The following is an 18652-nucleotide window of genomic DNA, read 5'->3' as shown; positions in this document are numbered from 1 at the left end:
GGAGGCAGAAAGACATTCGTAACCAAAAGAAATAGGGCAACAGAATGGATGAGGGGTGCACATAAGCAAGAGCAATTCTAAGTGTTTACCACAGCATTTTCATGGGAGAGATAGAAAGAAGCAACCCAGGAAAGAGAGGCTTGTAGACACTGTAGCTGAAAGACGTGAGGGGGGATAGACACATGGGGGGTAGACAAAGGCACAATAGAGGAAGAGTTACTGCAATTCAGGGTTAATGTAAAGGGAGCAAATGGGTTCCCTCCAAATATACTGGGGGGAAAAAGCAAGTAGGGGGTTCTGATAGAGCCCTTCAGAGACATATGGAGTAGATCCACTCATCATATGGGCAATGCTGAAAGACTGGAGAGGATTATCTGTACTACTACAATATAAAGGAGAGTCCATTATTATGACAATAAGCAAACTTGGCTAGCCTAACAATGCAAGTTTGGGAATCATGGATGACTGACAATCTAGCTGGGCAGTAACCTCTAGCACGATGACTCAATACAGTAGGGCAGCTCAATAACAAAGGAGTTGTTGGGGCTGTACAGTTGATGGCTTCCTAAGCTTCCATAAAACCTATTCCTGTCCACAAGAGATAAATGGATATACGATGCAGTGGTAAGACAGACCTATGTTTAGACAGAGAAACTGTTCAAAGTTAGGATATCATATATGACGTGAAAGTAAAGCTGTCAGGGAGGAATGAATTGTGGCATACCATAAGCATCAGTTCCTGATCATATGTTTAACTTTGTCAGACATATTGAGAATGGAACACAAGATCAACCCATCTGCAGATAAGGTTGGAGTAATATACAATGGTAACTGATCTATAATGGTCTGGGAAGGCTACTGCCATAAAAGACATGACAGCTAAAGCTTAATGCAGAGAAATGCTAAATCCCGCATCCGAGGAAGGGAGAAATCAGTGCAGGATTACAGAATGGAGAGGATGTGACTTTACCAGGCAAAAAAAGGTCATTGGGGTGATAGCTGCAATGGGAGAGGACTAACAGACATACTGCAAAAGTGAAATGACAATATTTAATTTATTTTATTTATTTTACATTTGTTAACTGGGAAAGTCCGACTGGACACAGATGCCTTTTCAGCAGAGGCCCGGGGAGAAAAGCTTCACAATACAGTACAGCACAAATGAGGATTGCATTTACATCTATAACTACAATTCAACATGAAATATTCTTATCTAAAACTATTAGTGTATATTGCCTGGGGACAGACTTCATAAAATTCTGGGAGACCTCATCTTGAGTACAATGCCCATTTATAGCATATACAAGGAGAAAACGCATAGAGATGACTATCACTAGGATGACAGGCATCTACAAAAGTATCATGAGGAGAAAGCCTCAAGCTCCAAGAAATGAAATAAAGTTTTACCTAAAATACAGGGTTCACAATGTATCATGGTTAACTCTGAAGGACACTCCTGAGATGGATGGACGACAAAGGAAGAGGACTTTGTTACCAACTGAACATTTTCAGATTTACCCTAGGCATGAACTACATTGACCAGAGTGCACAGACACTATGTAGTGCAGTTTAAGAAAGTGGTAGCATTCAGTAGCATATTTTGACAGGTGGATTTGTGGGGAGTGTGCAGGTACAATGTGCTAGGTGCAAAAACTGGTGCAACAACTGATTAGACAAGATGAACTGTATAATTATGAACTGTATAATTAAATCTCATATTCAGTACATGCATGCCGATGACCTCATTGTTTTCAACAGGTAAAATTCTAGCCACAATACCTCTCAACTGTACAGATTTTCGCAGAATGTCCAGATTTTTCTTTGGTTTTGGCCTGTTTTTCATAAAAGTTTGGTTTTCTGGCAAATTAGTAGCAAATCATTAAAAACTGAAGTTAGAAAATTACAGACATTTGAGTTTTGGACTTCATACCTTTTAGAAAATTCATGGTAAGGCCAAACCCGTTCTATCAACTTTCAAAGTTTGTAAGAGCAATATTTAAAAATTGTCCCTATTTTTGAGCCTTTGTCCAACTTTTATTGCTTTGTCCAGATTTCTTGCTCTAAGAGGCTGAGGTATGCTAGCCACCACAGCCTGATACAGTGCAAATGTAAATCACAAGAAGCTGAGTGGTTCACTCTGTAAAATAAACCCTTCTGGTACACAGAAGTGCACAATGAATAGTATGGGAGGTTATAGGGTGTACTGCTTGGCAGTTTTACTGATGTACTGTGTAAGTGTTGTCACATATATAGTCTACATAAGCACACTACATCAGTTAAAATGCCCACTAGTTAACAACAAGCAAAGGCAAACAGAGCTAAAGGTAAGAAATGACTTAAATGTCATTGTATAATAGCATAACTTGTTTGGTTGTAGAAAATGCAGGGTTTACTCACAGCTGTCTGCTTTATAACCGTGACTTCACCCTTGTAAATAAACCACACCAACTCATGGTAAATCTTGCATTTTCCAAAGCTAAGTCTCTTTACTCGTATGGACACTCAAGTAAGAGTCTATCTCCTAGTACAAACAGCAGTAGAAATACTGAAATCAAAGGGGGGAGGAAAAGAGGAGGGCTACAGAAACCCAGGTACACATCTATCTATGCAAAAAAGTAACAACAAAAGAGTCCAATCAGTACTTAAGGCACTATCAAACATATTGTTAAACAGATGCATCTTGGTACAGATGCAATGTAGGATACCTTGATTATAAAAACTTTAGTATTTCTGAGCAGAAATAGATGGCTTTAAGGGGATACTTGCCAGACCAATATCTTTATGATGACAAAATGCAGTGCCAAACTTTAATCCATGCTTTACACTTACTATGTGTGTGTATATATATATATATATATATATATATATATATATATATATATTTTATTTATTTATTTCAGTTTGATTACCGGGGAGGTCCACTGGGCGTTGGAGCCCGTTTTCAGTGGAGGCCCGGGGAGAAAAGCTCCAAAACAAGGAATTATTACAGTTCAAATATTTTGATTACAAGGTAATATCAATGTACATGCAAAGTTTTAGGAACTGTGAAATACAAAAAATAATTTCAATGAACATACAAAGTCATAGGCACTCAGAATTACAAATAATAAGGCAGTTACATAGGGAATACTAATCAGCATGCAAAGTCATAGGCACTCTGAAATTACAAAAATAATTACAAAGAACATTCATGGTCATAGGCAGTCTGAATTACAAATATCAGGTAGTTTCAATTTTGTTTAGGGAGAAAGGCAACCCACGATGAGTATTGTTTTACTATGTAGGTCACTAGGTGTAATACATTTAGAAGGGAACAGGAAGAAGAACAAGAGGGGGTTAGTCAGGGGCAAATGGGGTAGACAGTTTAGGATTTGTAGGCTGAAGAGTGCAGTCGCAGATTCTGTTATGATAGAGGTAGGAATGAAGCTGAGTTTTGAAGTTATTTAGGTTGGAACATGTCCTAAGTGACAAGGGCAGGGCATTCCATTTTTTAGCAAGTGTAAAGGATAAGAGAATCTGGCCAGCAGGGTGCTGGGGTTTTTAAATTGTGATCAGGTTGTGTTGAGAAGATCTAAGTGGTCTGAGGGGGGTATAAGGGTGCATAATATTAGAAAGGGCAGGGCATTTAGAGGGGTGTAGAAGTAGTTTGAAGGCTGTGGTGAGTTGGATGAGGTTGAGTTGATTGGGAAGTTCAAGCCAGTTTAGGGAGTGAAGGGAGGAGCAGTGATGAGAAGAGGATTTGGCGTTAGTGGCAAATCTAGTGACTTTGTTGTAGCATAGCTCTAGTTTGGTGGTAAGAGAGGATGAAAGATTAGTGAGCAGGGGGGCACCATATAGGAGGGTAGGAAGGAAGAAGGTAGAGGCAAGGGTTGCTCTGGAGTGAGGGGAGAGGAAGTGGTTGTTTCTCTAAAGTAGACCTAGTTTTATGTGTGTTTTTTTATGTTCAGTTGGATATGGGAATTAAATTTTAATTGATCGTCGATTGTGACACCAAGAAGTTTGGAGGAGGGTACGATTTCGATAGGGGAGTTATTGAGGCTGGAGATTTGGAATGACTTTTTGTCAAGAGAGGAGGATCTAGAGGGAGAGAAAAGGAGAATCTTAGTTTTACTGGCATTTAGGGAGAGGTGATTTTGTAGCATCCAGTTTTCAGTAGTTGAGAAGGCAGTTTGGGTTAGGGCTTGGAGGTCTGTTGGGTTAGGGGTGGAGCAGATTAATGTTGAATCATCTGCATATTGTACAATAGTTGTGTTGGGGATGGCCTTATGGAAGTCATTTCTGAAGATATTAAATAGTAGAGGGCTGAGTATAGAGCCTTGAGGTACTCCAGTAGGGGTAGGAAGAAAAGTAGAGGTTTCTTGGCCCCATTTTACCGCTTGGGATCTGTTAGAAAGGTAGCTGGAAAACCAGGAAAGGGATTCTGAGCCAAGATTGAGATTTGATAGGTGACTTAAGAGGTGAGTGTGAGAGATGGTATCGAAAGCTTTTGATAGATCTAGAAGGACAGTAGATACTATGTTACCGGAATCACGAGCAGAGTTGACTGAGTGCAAAAAGGAGAGAAGGGCAGTGTTAGTACTGTGTCCTGGGCGGAAGCCGTGTTGGGTAGGAGAGAGAAGTTGGTGTTGGGTGAGGAATGGCAGAAGTTGTAAGTGGATACATTTTTCTAGGATTTTGGATATAGGGGAGAGAATGGCAATAGGGCGGAAATTTGTGACTGTACAGTTTTTACCACCTTTGTGGAGAGGTAGGGTGAAAGCAGTACGCCATAGTTTGGGTACGTAGGATTCAAGTAAAGACCTATTGATTAGGATGCTGATGGGAAGAGCAATAGGGTCAGAAGCAATTTTTAGGAAGGCAGATGGGATGTTATCGGGGGCATTGGAGCAGGGCTTTAGTTTATGAAGGAGTTTCTTTATTTGGTCAGTAGGTACTGGTTTTAGTTTGAAAGAGGGTGGGTAAGAACAGTTTGAGGGAGATAGAATAGTGGCGGGAGATAGGTGATTGTTAGGGAATGTTTTAGTCAGTTCAGCAATGGAAGATGTGAAGAAGGAATTAAATAGTGAGGCTATTTCGAGGTCGATTTTGCTGGTGTCTGGACAAGGGTTGTTTTTAGTGCCAGGTCTGAGGAGTGAATTGATGGAATTCCAGAATTGTTTGGGGTTTCTAGCATGGCTTTCTTGGAGTTGGATGTAGTAAGATTTTTTTATCTTTAATGATTTGTTTCATGGTGAGGTTTCTTAATTGCTTGTACTTAAGGAGTGTTTCGGGCTGTTTGAGTTTATGGTAAGTTTTCCAGGTTTTATCTCTTAGGAGCATTAGCTTTTTTGTATTTTTGGTGAGCCAAGGGGAGGTTTTTGCCTTAAGTCTAATATTTCTAGGAGGGGCTAGAGAGTTAAGGACTGTTAAAAATGTTGAATTGAAATAGTGGACAGCTTTATCTAGTGGTAGTAGTCTTAAAGGGTTCCAGTTGATAAGTTTAAGTGAGTCAGAGAAGGAGGTAGGGTTAAAGTTAGAGATGTTTCGAGTGAGAATGTAGTGGTGGGAGTGGGGGGGGGAGTAGCTTGTATGGCATAAGCAGGGAGGTGGTCTCCTAGAGGGTCTGGAGAGGTGTCAGATTTTATTATTTTGTTTGGATGAGATACGAGAATCCAATCAAGTATGGAGCCAGGAGGATTAGCTTTGTTTGGTCTGGTAGTGAAGTTAATGAGTTGGGAGAAATTAAATAGGTTGATGGTTATTGAGGGATTTGGGTTTGAGATTTTACTCCAGTCGATGTTTACATCACCTAAAATTAAGGTTTCTAGATTAATATTAGAGGAAGTCCAGGATAGGATGTCTTCTAGAGTATTAGTATTGTTGCCTGGAGGAATATAGAGACAGATGATGCAGATAATTTTGTGGTTGTTCAATTTTAGTAGGCCAATTACTAGTACATTGTTATTGAACGATGGGATAGGGTTTGGGTAAGGAGTAATGGACAAGAGGTCGGAGTAGACTAGAGCAACACCATCGCCTCTTTTATTAGGTCGGTCGCATCGTAGAGAATGGAATCCTGGGGGTAGGAACTCAGAGTTATTCATGTGAGGTTTTAGCCAGGTTTCAGTGATAGCTGCTATATCAGGGGAGTTATGGTTGAGCCAGGCATGGAAGAGGGATAGTTTATTGTTTTTAGCTTTGGGCATTAATGGTAAGGAATTTGAGTTGTTTGTTAGAGGATTGATTGTAGTTGTTAGGGGGGTTTGTGGGATGAGAGGTAGGATCTGGGTTGGGGTGAATGTCCCCAGCTAAGTGAATGATTGTGGGAAGGGGAAGGTTCTTTTTAGTTTTATTTGTATATGGAGGAGGCTGGTAAAAATGTGGTTTACATTTAAGGTTTGTATCTGATGTGAGAAAAAGTTTAATTTTCATGAAGAGTAATGGGAAGGAAGGAATTAATGAAGTGGATATGTTGTGGTAGTGAGAGACAGGGTGGTGTAGGGGAATAAGAGGAGGAGGGAGTAAGTGGATATGAGTATAGGAAGTGATGTTGTATAGGGAGGTTAGAAGGAGAAGGAAGGAAGACAGTTGAAGGGTTTTGAGAGGAAGGGATAGCATGATGGTAGTGGTAGGAAAGTAAGTTGAGGTGAAGGTGAGTTTGTAAAATTTTAGGGGGAGTGGTTACAGGGAGGATTGTAGGGAGAGTGGTTACAGACAGGAAGGGGAGGGTTTATGAGAGATTGGATTGGTTGGAAGAGAGGGGAGGGAGAGATAGGGGGAGATAAATTTAGATGCACTGGGGGTGGGTGGAATTTGGGGGCAGGGTAGGGCAGCAGAGTGAGCCCATAGGGCGAACGGAGTGGGCAGAGCCAGGAAGGCTGGATGAGAGCAGGAAACCTATCAGTGGACTGTTGAAGTGCTGAAAGGTAAGTACTGGGGAGAAGGGATTTAGCGGAATGGAGTGAGCTACAATGTTTTAAAGTCAAGTATTGATAGAAAAGTAAAGAGAAGGTAGAGCTTGTATAAAGAGTTACAGAGATGAGAAACAACAAATTGTGAAAAAGTGAGGATAATGGTGGGAGACCGCCACCTAGTGGATAAATGCAGTAGTGCACCAGTAGTTCCTCCGAGGTAGATCCCTAACAGGGCTAATTAGAGGGAAAAAGGGAGCTAGAGAAGAAAGAAAAAAATTAAATAAGTAGGCAGGCTGCTGGATTTCCTGGTAGCGGAGCTTACTGAACACCTAGTCAGTCTTTGGGTGTTTACATAATACAGAGGTTTAGCAGCCGTAGTACATACTTTCTCAACCTTCTAAGAAGGGCTTAGTTCTATTCCCATACAAGGGTTGAAACCATGGAGTTTGTTGTATTATGTTTTGGGTGTAGGTGTTCAAGCCAGGCGGAGACGCAGAGGGTATTGTTGAGCAGATAAAGTTTCTCAACCTTTTAGGAAGGGCTTAGTTCTATTCCCATACAAGGGTTGAAGCCGTGGAGTTTGTTGTATTATGTTTTGGGTGTAGGTGTTCAAGCCAGGAGGAGACACAGAGGGTATTGTTGAGTGGATAAAGCTTACTAGTGTTGCCGACACAGCCCCACACTAGCACCAGGATACACAGCAGCCAAAGAGGGATATATATATATATATATATATATATATATATATATATATATATATATATATATATATACACACATATAGTTTCCCTTTATAATTTCAAAATACTGAAATCCCGACTTTCAGTATTTCAAAATTATAATACCAAAACCTTGAAATTCTGAAACACCAGAAGTGCAAAATTCAAAATACTGAAGTTCGGAGCTTCTGGTGTTGCGGTGTGTGAATGCATAGGTGTAAGTGTAGGTAAGTACATATGAGTGTGTTGGTTAGGGGCTTTAGTGTATGTTAGTGTGTGTTTTGGCTGTGATGTGTGTGTGCAAGGGGCTGTGAAATGTGTGTGTGTGAGTTACCTTTGTGTGTGTGACTGTGTGATCTCGGAGATAGTATATATAAGTAGGGAGGTGTAGGGGGGCTTGCCACCCTGCTTGTCTGTAGTATAGGATTGTTTGCTTGACTGTGGGGGCAGATTGTGTGTATGTGTATGTGTGTGCTGTGTTTGTACTGTAGGTTCGTGATTTTAAATTTCGTGGTTATGGGGTTTCAGTATTTAAAGGTTTCAGCTACAGAATTTTGAAATATTGAAATTGATTTCAGTATTTCGGGATTCTATAGTGGACCCATATATACATACATATATATATATATATCTTCACTGCTACACCCTCTAATACATTGCCACTCCCATTCTCTCTCTAGTTTACTTTTGTATGGTTTTGTTGTATGTTTGCTTCTTTCTTTACTGCCTGTTATAATGCAGTCTGGGCAAATGAGCTTCACCGCACCTCTCAGCTTTACTCAAGGTTTATGGAGAAAGTCAAAGTGGTGAGAAAAAGGCCCAAAATCATGGACCATTTTAAATTTGCTTGAACAATTAAACATGTTTTGCATCAGTTTGCATTTTCTGATCAATAGGTATGAAAATGCAAAGTCTGAAAATAGTTTTGCAAAGAAACCATTTTACCATTCTCATCTGCTAGCATATGAGACAAAACAGCTTCCTACGTGTGCATATTGTAAATATATCTAGAATGTTCTATATGTCTAGTCTTTGCTGCAACTGTCATCCTGTATACCAGTTGAGAATGTGAATATCTACACATCTGTGTGAGTTACCTCATTTTAATTGATATGTTTAACTTGTTTTAATTGACCTTTTGCTCCACTGCTCTTCTTTGCACTGTTACTATAATAGTTGCTTTCTAGGTCAGTATTGTGCCCAAAAAAGGTCTGAGGATGAACCTACCTACCCCATTATCAAATGTAATAACTGTAAATAGTCACTGAACAAAAAATCTAGCATTTTATAAGGGACATGGCAAACATGAGGCAAAATCAGGGATATTGTAACAGTTGAGAGGTATGAGCTTCACTAAAGGGACTTTGCATCTCACTGTTAAACATGTTACCTAAACTTGCAATGCCAGACACTTCATGTGTTACACACCAGACCCAGAGCTATCAAATACATGGCCGTATGCAAGTGTGTGTGGTATGGTGTAAAACAGATTTTTTTGTGCACTTTATCTTAGGGCTGAGTAGTTTTTCTTGAATAAACTGTAATCAGCAGAATGTAAATTCAGGAACTTGAGCACCTGATAGGAAGATAATAGGAGGTGAGGCACCATGAAAGCAGGGAAGACAGATGAAGTTAAGCAGGGTCAGACCAAGATCATGCATTGCAGATGGCCAGGGTTAATGCAAGTCAGGAATAGGCTCTCATGGAGCCAAGAGGAACAGACGGAATGAGGGAAAGGAGTAGGAATGGACAGAAATGGAAGAACACTGGTAAGTAAGACAGTAAAAAGGACAGTTCTGCTGGAAATGGATAAGCAGGGTGGTGAGTGAGGTTGGAAATGTGGAGGATGATACTAGCACAGTGGACAGGGGAGGAACTGACCTAGGAGTAGGCTGAGGTAGCAATACTGATTATACAGAGAAGGGATACAGGTCATGAAGAGATAATGGAGCACTATGAGACAGATCCAGAGAAGATGTGGACTGGTACTTAACCAGCAAAATGCAGAAGGGGATGAGGGTAAATGACCACGCGCAGGAGGACATGTATAAGCAGGTAGAGAAAGCAGTATTGGCAAATATTTCCGTCACCAATATGCTAACATTGAGGAAGGGGGAAAGGTGGGCACGGCTATAGTTTAGCTTTCTTAAGGTGCTTATAACAAGGCAGCAAATTAAATAAAGCATCAAGCATATTGTAAGAACATATTACAAATAATTTTAAAGGGGGTACTATTAATGTCACAGTGAATCATATACCAATGTACAGAAAATGTGCTTTTTATTTATTTTTATTTTAGTTTATATTTGTTTACTGGGATGGTCTAACTAGGACAGTGCCCATTTTCAGCGGAGGCCCAGGGAGAAAAGCTCCAGCCTAAGCTTACACACAAAATCATAACATCAAGTAATAGAAATCATAGACAAAAATGAGTGTTAACACATTTACAGGATAAAAATGTAAAAATATATACATAGCATTAAATCGAATTGATCACTCCAAATTGGCCCTAGGCATGAGTGCATGCATGTGTGTGCTTTCCGTGGAAAGTTGGGCGCCAGGCTGGCAACTTGACACCATAAAACTCTACTGCCAATCATGAGCAGACAGGCGATCTATTGTGGTGACCCCTAACCGGAAAAAGGCGAAGAAGAAAAAGAAGAAGAATCAAATCGAACAAGACTTTAAACACTTGAATATCGACAAATATATGGTCGAACTTATATATGTGGAGGAACATAACATTAGTTAGGAAATTAGGTAGGGAGAATCACTTACGTAAAGTAGTGCATCGTTAGTAATACTTCCGTGGTGAGAGTTGCAGCTAGGAATGTAACTACTTATAGAGAAGTAGTGTTGTCAAAAGGGATATGTTAACAGAGTTAGTACATAAAGCCAAATTGTATAAGTTAATGCTAAGTTAATAATTAACCTGGAGTGTTACATGTGCAAAGCCAGGATTCAAATAAGTGTCTTGAGAGATATTTTGAAATTATTAAGATTGCTTATGGATCTAATACTATGTGGAAGGGTATTCCAATTTTTTAGCAACAAAGTTAGAGTAAAGAGAGTTGGCTGCTGTATTGGATACTTTACTTACTTAAGAAAGTCTTTGTTAGATGATCAAACGTATGAATGATAGAGTAGGGTTGTAGAAGATTTTTTAGGGAAAGTATGTTGTCAGGATTGTGCATTATTTTGTGAGCCATTATTAACTGGTTATAGTTCATAACATGAGGTAGTTCCAACCAAGAAAGATTTTTTTAGGTATTGACAGTGATGGGTTGAATGTGTGGAATTTGTTGCAAATTTGGTAGTCTTATTGTAACTTGATTCTAATTTACTTTTTGGGATGTTCATTGACTATACATTGTTCCCATTTTCTTGAGAATAAGGTGTAAGTGTAGGTAAGTACATATGAGTGTGTTGGTTAGGGGCTTTAGTGTATGTTAGTGTGTGTTTTGGCTGTGATGTGTGTGCAAGGGGCTGTGAAATGTGTGTGTGTGTGAGTTACCTTTGTGTGTGTGACTGTGTGATCTCGGAGATAGTATATATAAGTAGGGAGGTGTAGGGGGGCTTGCCACCCTGCTTGTCTGTAGTATAGGATTGTTTGCTTGACTGTGGGGGCAGATTGTGTGTATGTGTATGTGTGTGGTATATTTGTACTGTAGGTTCGTGATTTTAAATTTTGTGGTTATGGGGTTTCAGTATTTAAAGGTTTCGGCTATAGAATTTCGAAATACTGAAATTCGGGATTTCAGTATTTCGGGATTCTATAGTGGACCCATATATACATACATATATATATATATATCTTCACTGCTACACCCTCTAATACATTGCCACTCCCATTCTCTCTCTAGTTTACTTTTTTGTATGGTTTTGTTGTATGTTTGCTTCTTTCTTTACTGCCTGTTATAATGCAGTCTGGGCAAATGAGCTTCACCGTACCTCTCAGCTTTACTCAAGGTTTATGGAGAAAGTCAAAAGTGGTGAGAAAAAGGCCCAAAATCATGGACCATTTTAAATTTGCTTGAACAATTAAACATGTTTTGCATCAGTTTGCATTTTCTGATCAATAGGTATGAAAATGCAAAGTCTGAAAATAGTTTTGCAAAGAAACCATTTTACCATTCTCATCTGCTAGCATATGAGACAAAACAGCTTCCTACGTGTGCATATTGTAAATATATCTAGAATGTTCTATATGTCTAGTCTTTGCTGCAACTGTCATCCTGTATACCAGTTGAGAATGTGAATATCTACACATCTGTGTGAGTTACCTCATTTTAATTGATATGTTTAACTTGTTTTAATTGACCTTTTGCTCCACTGCTCTTCTTTGCACTGTTACTATAATAGTTGCTTTCTAGGTCAGTATTGTGCCCAAAAAAGGTCTGAGGATGAACCTACCTACCCCATTATCAAATGTAATAACTGTAAATAGTCACTGAACAAAAAATCTAGCATTTTATAAGGGACATGGCAAACATGAGGCAAAATCAGGGATATTGTAACAGTTGAGAGGTATGAGCTTCACTAAAGGGACTTTGCATCTCACTGTTAAACATGTTACCTAAACTTGCAATGCCAGACACTTCATGTGTTACACCAGACCCAGAGCTATCAAATACATGGCCGTATGCAAGTGTGTGTGGTATGGTGTAAAACAGATTTTTTTGTGCACTTTATCTTAGGGCTGAGTAGTTTTTCTTGAATAAACTGTAATCAGCAGAATGTAAATTCAGGAACTTGAGCACCTGATAGGAAGATAATAGGAGGTGAGGCACCATGAAAGCAGGGAAGACAGATGAAGTTAAGCAGGGTCAGACCAAGATCATGCATTGCAGATGGCCAGGGTTAATGCAAGTCAGGAATAGGCTCTCATGGAGCCAAGAGGAACAGACGGAATGAGGGAAAGGAGTAGGAATGGACAGAAATGGAAGAACACTGGTAAGTAAGACAGTAAAAAGGACAGTTCTGCTGGAAATGGATAAGCAGGGTGGTGAGTGAGGTTGGAAATGTGGAGGATGATACTAGCACAGTGGACAGGGGAGGAACTGACCTAGGAGTAGGCTGAGGTAGCAATACTGATTATACAGAGAAGGGATACAGGTCATGAAGAGATAATGGAGCACTATGAGACAGATCCAGAGAAGATGTGGACTGGTACTTAACCAGCAAAATGCAGAAGGGGATGAGGGTAAATGACCACGCGCAGGAGGACATGTATAAGCAGGTAGAGAAAGCAGTATTGGCAAATATTTCCGTCACCAATATGCTAACATTGAGGAAGGGGGAAAGGTGGGCACGGCTATAGTTTAGCTTTCTTAAGGTGCTTATAACAAGGCAGCAAATTAAATAAAGCATCAAGCATATTGTAAGAACATATTACAAATAATTTTAAAGGGGGTACTATTAATGTCACAGTGAATCATATACCAATGTACAGAAAATGTGCTTTTTATTTATTTTTATTTTAGTTTATATTTGTTTACTGGGATGGTCTAACTAGGACAGTGCCCATTTTCAGCGGAGGCCCAGGGAGAAAAGCTCCAGCCTAAGCTTACACACAAAATCATAACATCAAGTAATAGAAATCATAGACAAAAATGAGTGTTAACACATTTACAGGATAAAAATGTAAAAATATATACATAGCATTAAATCGAATTGATCACTCCAAATTGGCCCTAGGCATGAGTGCATGCATGTGTGTGCTTTCCGTGGAAAGTTGGGCGCCAGGCTGGCAACTTGACACCATAAAACTCTACTGCCAATCATGAGCAGACAGGCGATCTATTGTGGTGACCCCTAACCGGAAAAAGACGAAAGAAGAAAAAGAAGAAGAATCAAATCGAACAAGACTTTAAACACTTGAATATCGACAAATATATGGTCGAACTTATATATGTGGAGGAACATAACATTAGTTAGGAAATTAGGTAGGGAGAATCACTTACGTAAAGTAGTGCATCGTTAGTAATACTTCCGTGGTGAGAGTTGCAGCTAGGAATGTAACTACTTATAGAGAAGTAGTGTTGTCAAAAGGGATATGTTAACAGAGTTAGTACATAAAGCCAAATTGTATAAGTTAATGCTAAGTTAATAATTAACCTGGAGTGTTACATGTGCAAAGCCAGGATTCAAATAAGTGTCTTGAGAGATATTTTGAAATTATTAAGATTGCTTATGGATCTAATACTATGTGGAAGGGTATTCCAATTTTTTAGCAACAAAGTTAGAGTAAAGAGAGTTGGCTGCTGTATTGGATACTTTACTTACTTAAGAAAGTCTTTGTTAGATGATCGAAACGTATGAATGATAGAGTAGGGTTGTAGAAGATTTTTTAGGGAAAGTATGTTGTCAGGATTGTGCATTATTTTGTGAGCCATTATTAACTGGTTATAGTTCATAACATGAGGTAGTTCCAACCAAGAAAGATTTTTTTAGGTATTGACAGTGATGGGTTGAATGTGTGGAATTTGTTGCAAATTTGGTAGTCTTATTGTAACTTGATTCTAATTTACTTGGTTCTGACTTTTTGAGGTTGGTAAGTATGGGGGATGCATATAAGAGTGAGGAGAGAAGGTGGGCTCTAGCTATGGCTATTCTTGCAGCGTCTGTTAAGAATTTTTTGTTTCTATACATTGTTCCCATTTTCTTGAGAATCTTTTTGATTGTCTTAGAAATGTGTAAGCCAAATTTTAGTCTGTTGTCAGTTATGATGCTTAATAAGTTTGTTTGGTAATCTGTGAAAATCCAAGTATTATTACTGACAGTCGTATAAAAGTTAGCTGGGAGGTCAGTAAGTTTAGATGGGTAAAAAATCATAAGTTTAGTTTTATTAGGGTTAAAAATGATTTGTGATTTTTCTAGACATGTTTCAATATCAGAGAAGGCTTTTTGTGTGACTGTAAGAAGATGAGTTATTGTGGATGCTGCACATACTGTATGAGGGTTGAATCATCTGCGTATTGTATGATAGATGCTTGACAGGAGGCAGTATTAAGATCATTTATGAATATGCTGAAGAGGAGGGGCCCTAGGATTGAACCTTGAGGGACCCTAAGTGTAACAGGAAGGAGTGAGGATAGATCTTGCTTCCACTTCACTGCTTGCTGGTGCCTAGATAGATAACTTTGAAACCACTTAATGGCATCAGGGTTGATATTAAGATTATTCAGAGTGGACAGTAACTTAGGATGGGACACTGTATCAAATGCTTTAGACATGTCCAAAAGGACTGAAGACACTATTTTGCCATCATCTCTGAAAGAGTCTTTTGGGACTTTAAAATGTTTTTTAGAGACCTTTTAAAGCCAGGCAAGGTAAGAGACTCACTCCTGGGTTAGATTTCTGAGATGTGATGCTTGACAAAATGAACAGGTACCAGGTGTATCAGACTTCACTTTCAGAACCTCTAGCAGCCCCAGGGAAGATGGATGAAGGCCTAGAACAGTAAGGGATAAATTTCTTCAAATGGGAAGAGACAGAGGTCAAATAGGTCTAACTATACCCATTCAAACTTTAAAGATACAAGACGGAAATCAGTGGTAGAGTGCAAACTCTGCAGAGCTTGACTTATATAATGGTAACTAGGAACATCTCCAGATAACTGGCTGTAAAGTCCTGTCATTGTTAGTGCAAACTCTGCAGAGCTTGACTTATATGAAGGTAACAAGGAACATCTCTACATAACTGGCTGTAAAGTCCTGCATCAAGTGCAGTCAGTTGAGTGTTACATCACTGTAGGTACAGACTTAGACTAATAAACACAGGAATGTCCTGAAGGAAAATGTTTAATACAGGTATAAATTACATGAAAATAAATGAAATCAGGTGGCACTTGGTGTCTGTCACACTGTCATCCAAACCATCAAGATGTCTTGCATTATACACAGGTTTCAGCTCCTCACCAGCATAAATGAGGATGGGATATAAAGTCAGATAGATGGAATTTCTTAAAATTGTTTGTTGCCATAGTTATTGCCTGTGAGGTTTTGAAATTTTGTTGACAATCTTCCACGTATAAATGTATTCCAAGTCTTCATCAAGGAAATCCACAACCAAGCATGTACCCTGATGGAAGGCTGGCTAGTTAAGTATCATCCACACAGTAATGATACAAAAGACTTCTCCCAGAGTTCTAGTGTAGTAGGTATAGACACAAGGGACCCAGAATATGGCCCTGTCTGAACGCACAATAGTGAAGACAATGGCAGGAATAACCTTGAATAGGAAACTGGACAAGGTAGGAGAGATATCAGGGAAAGGGTAGGAACTGACCTCCCACATGTCCCACTTTGAGGTCACTGATCTGGTGGCACAGAGTAGATGAAATAGAGAGAAGAGCAAACATAGTGACTTAAGGATATAAGAAGCCTTGGAGCATGTCAACTTTCTTGGAGGTCCTAGCCTGCCTGCAATCAACATAAGTTTGTTAAAAGTTGAAATGGATAGCTGTAGAGATACCCAGGGAAGTGTTATTATTGTATTGTTAAATAGTAGTAGTTATTGAGTAGGGAGTAATTTCTGTTGGTAAAAGACTTTCTCAGTAAAACTGGCCAGTATTGCTGAATGGAGGATAGCAAGATAGGTGGAAACCAGTGTGCTTTTAAGCTGAAGGAGATAAAAGAAGAATGAAAGAAACAAGGTGAGCAAGTAAGACAGGACAGCAAACCTTGCTAGACAAATGAAAATGGAGGGAGTGAGCATGAAGGGCACTTGGAAAGGGGGGGGGGGCAAAAAAAGCCATAGCTAGATCATTGACAGTTCCCCAGGCTGCTGGTCCCCTCAGCACCCCCCCCCCCAATAATCTTCACAACTTTGGGGATCAAAAAATCTCAGCATTAGTAGCAAGCATGCTGAACCAATTGATGAACGTGGACTGAAGATTCCTTGAAGCACAGTTTTTAACATGTTTGCTACCACAAAACATATGTTATACTTGTGAAAGCTGCCATTGAGAGATCTATTACTGATCCAGTTTTGTTGAGTGGAGATGGTGATTAACCTTTACCAACAGCTGTGACAACAGAAAAAATGCTTGAGATTTGTATGCTGTCATGCCATCTAGCTGTACTCATGAAAGACTACCTACTTGGTTAGATAGTTCAGAAGACTTCTTCAAAAATGCACTTGGATGTCACCTAAACAGGCCTAAGAATGACATAAACATTGAAACTGTAAACTAATGTCTGATGGCTTGTGAATGGTTTGCAAAGGTAGAAGGTTTACAGTCTTCAGAAGGTATGCTACTGAAGCAAGTCCTTATTCTAAAAAGGTGTTTTATGGGAAGTATTAGAGTTCATCTTTTATGAACACCCTTAAAGTACGCATCCTTCTAAGCATCTACTTGCATTTAATGTTCTGATCCTCATTCTTTACCTTACTCCTACCTGATGTATATAAAAAAAGTTTGCAATCTACCACTCCACTTTTGCTACGTTTTATTATTTTACCTACCTTACTGTACTTATTTTGTATTTATTATTGCATCTATCTCTTTGTACATATTTAATATTCAATTATTATTAATGTGTGCTTTAATACTTGTTTTTTATCTGGTTCATGTAAATTGTCTTAATTTTCATGTATCATTTGAAGCTTTTCTCCCTGGGCCTCCACTGAAAATGAGTTCCTGACCCAGTCGGACTTTCCCGGTAAATAAATAAATAAATGATATAGGCTGTGTGAAGTACTTACTCTGTTGTGCAGCACACATTTGATTTTCTGTTCAAGCTAGCTCTGAACTGCCTCAGCAAGGTTGCATTAAAAAATGTTTCTCCACTACTAAGTCATTGAACACTGATGGTATTTTTGCTGTTTGTGTTTAGATTTTCTTAAAGGTGCTAAATCATTTTAGGTGTTTGTACTTTACGTTCAATATAAAATGGAGTTGGGAGATTAATGAACACTAATCTAGAAAAATAATGCCTGATGGTAATTTGCTTACAAATATTGTGAACGCAGACCAAACCATCAGCAACAGTCTTCAGCACCTGTTTACTACAGCAAACAGATGGTCTTCATATTTCTAGCTTGCCCATAACTTGAATATTTGACATGACTGAAATCACCTGCATTTTTCCATTATGACATGAATATCTTCCAGCTTACTAGAGCATATGTAGGGAAATGCAGGTCTATATCACCTTGTCGCTCTTTCATCGATCCAACAAGGTCAAAACCCCTAAAGATCGAAGACACGGACTATCGATTTTTTTCCCAGGGAAATAAATTGGTGGCCCGTCTTTGGGACTTTGCCATTTCCTCCACTATGGTGTGATCTTGGAGTGGGGATCAACGATTTTTTTTCCCCTGGGAAAAAAAATCACTGTTTCATGTCTTCACTTTTTAGGGGTTTTGGCCTTATCGGCTTGATGAAAGAGCATTTGCTCATTTCATCATTCGATAAGGTAATATAGACCCAGGAAATGCTTAAGTGTAGTGAGTTAGAACAATACAGAATTAAGCTGCCTGTGCAGCTAGCCAAAGATAGCAAAGGCTAAGAACTGAAGGACTATGGCAGTTTTCAAAGAGCAGATGTCAGGAGTTCATAAGTTCATAGGTAGGTATTGGGCTATTGGCCCTAGGGCCTATATAAACCTAGCCAAACAGTACCCTGGTTTTTGCCACCCAAGAAAATTATTTTCCTGTGACCCTGTCAAACAGAGCCACAGAAGCAATTCCCGGGGTGAATTTCCTATCTCCTATCCAATCATCAAAATTTTTCTTGAAGAATGCTAATGAGGAGCTTTGTTTGATATAGATAGGTAGTTTGTTCCAGAGTATGGGACGTCTCTGGGACAGGAATCTATCCCTCCAGCATGTTCTGTTTATTGTGGTGGTCTCTAGAGTGCATAGCTCGGAGAGATTGGGATTTATTTAAGTGGAGCATCTCCAGCAGCTCTGGGTTTGACATAGCTTTGTATGTTAGGCAGAGATCACCTCTGAGTAGGCGATATGTGACAGAGTAAAGCTGGAGTTTTTTTAGATGGTCTGCTTAGGGCATCTGTTTGACACTGGTAATCCTCT

This window comes from Protopterus annectens, chromosome 7.part0 (assembly GCF_019279795.1).
Source record: "Protopterus annectens isolate FY-2018-M chromosome 7.part0, PAN1.0, whole genome shotgun sequence".
NCBI classification, from domain to species: domain Eukaryota; kingdom Metazoa; phylum Chordata; order Ceratodontiformes; family Protopteridae; genus Protopterus; species Protopterus annectens.
The sequence above is the reverse complement of the archived record's forward strand: the minus strand, read 5'-3'. Positions refer to the sequence as shown.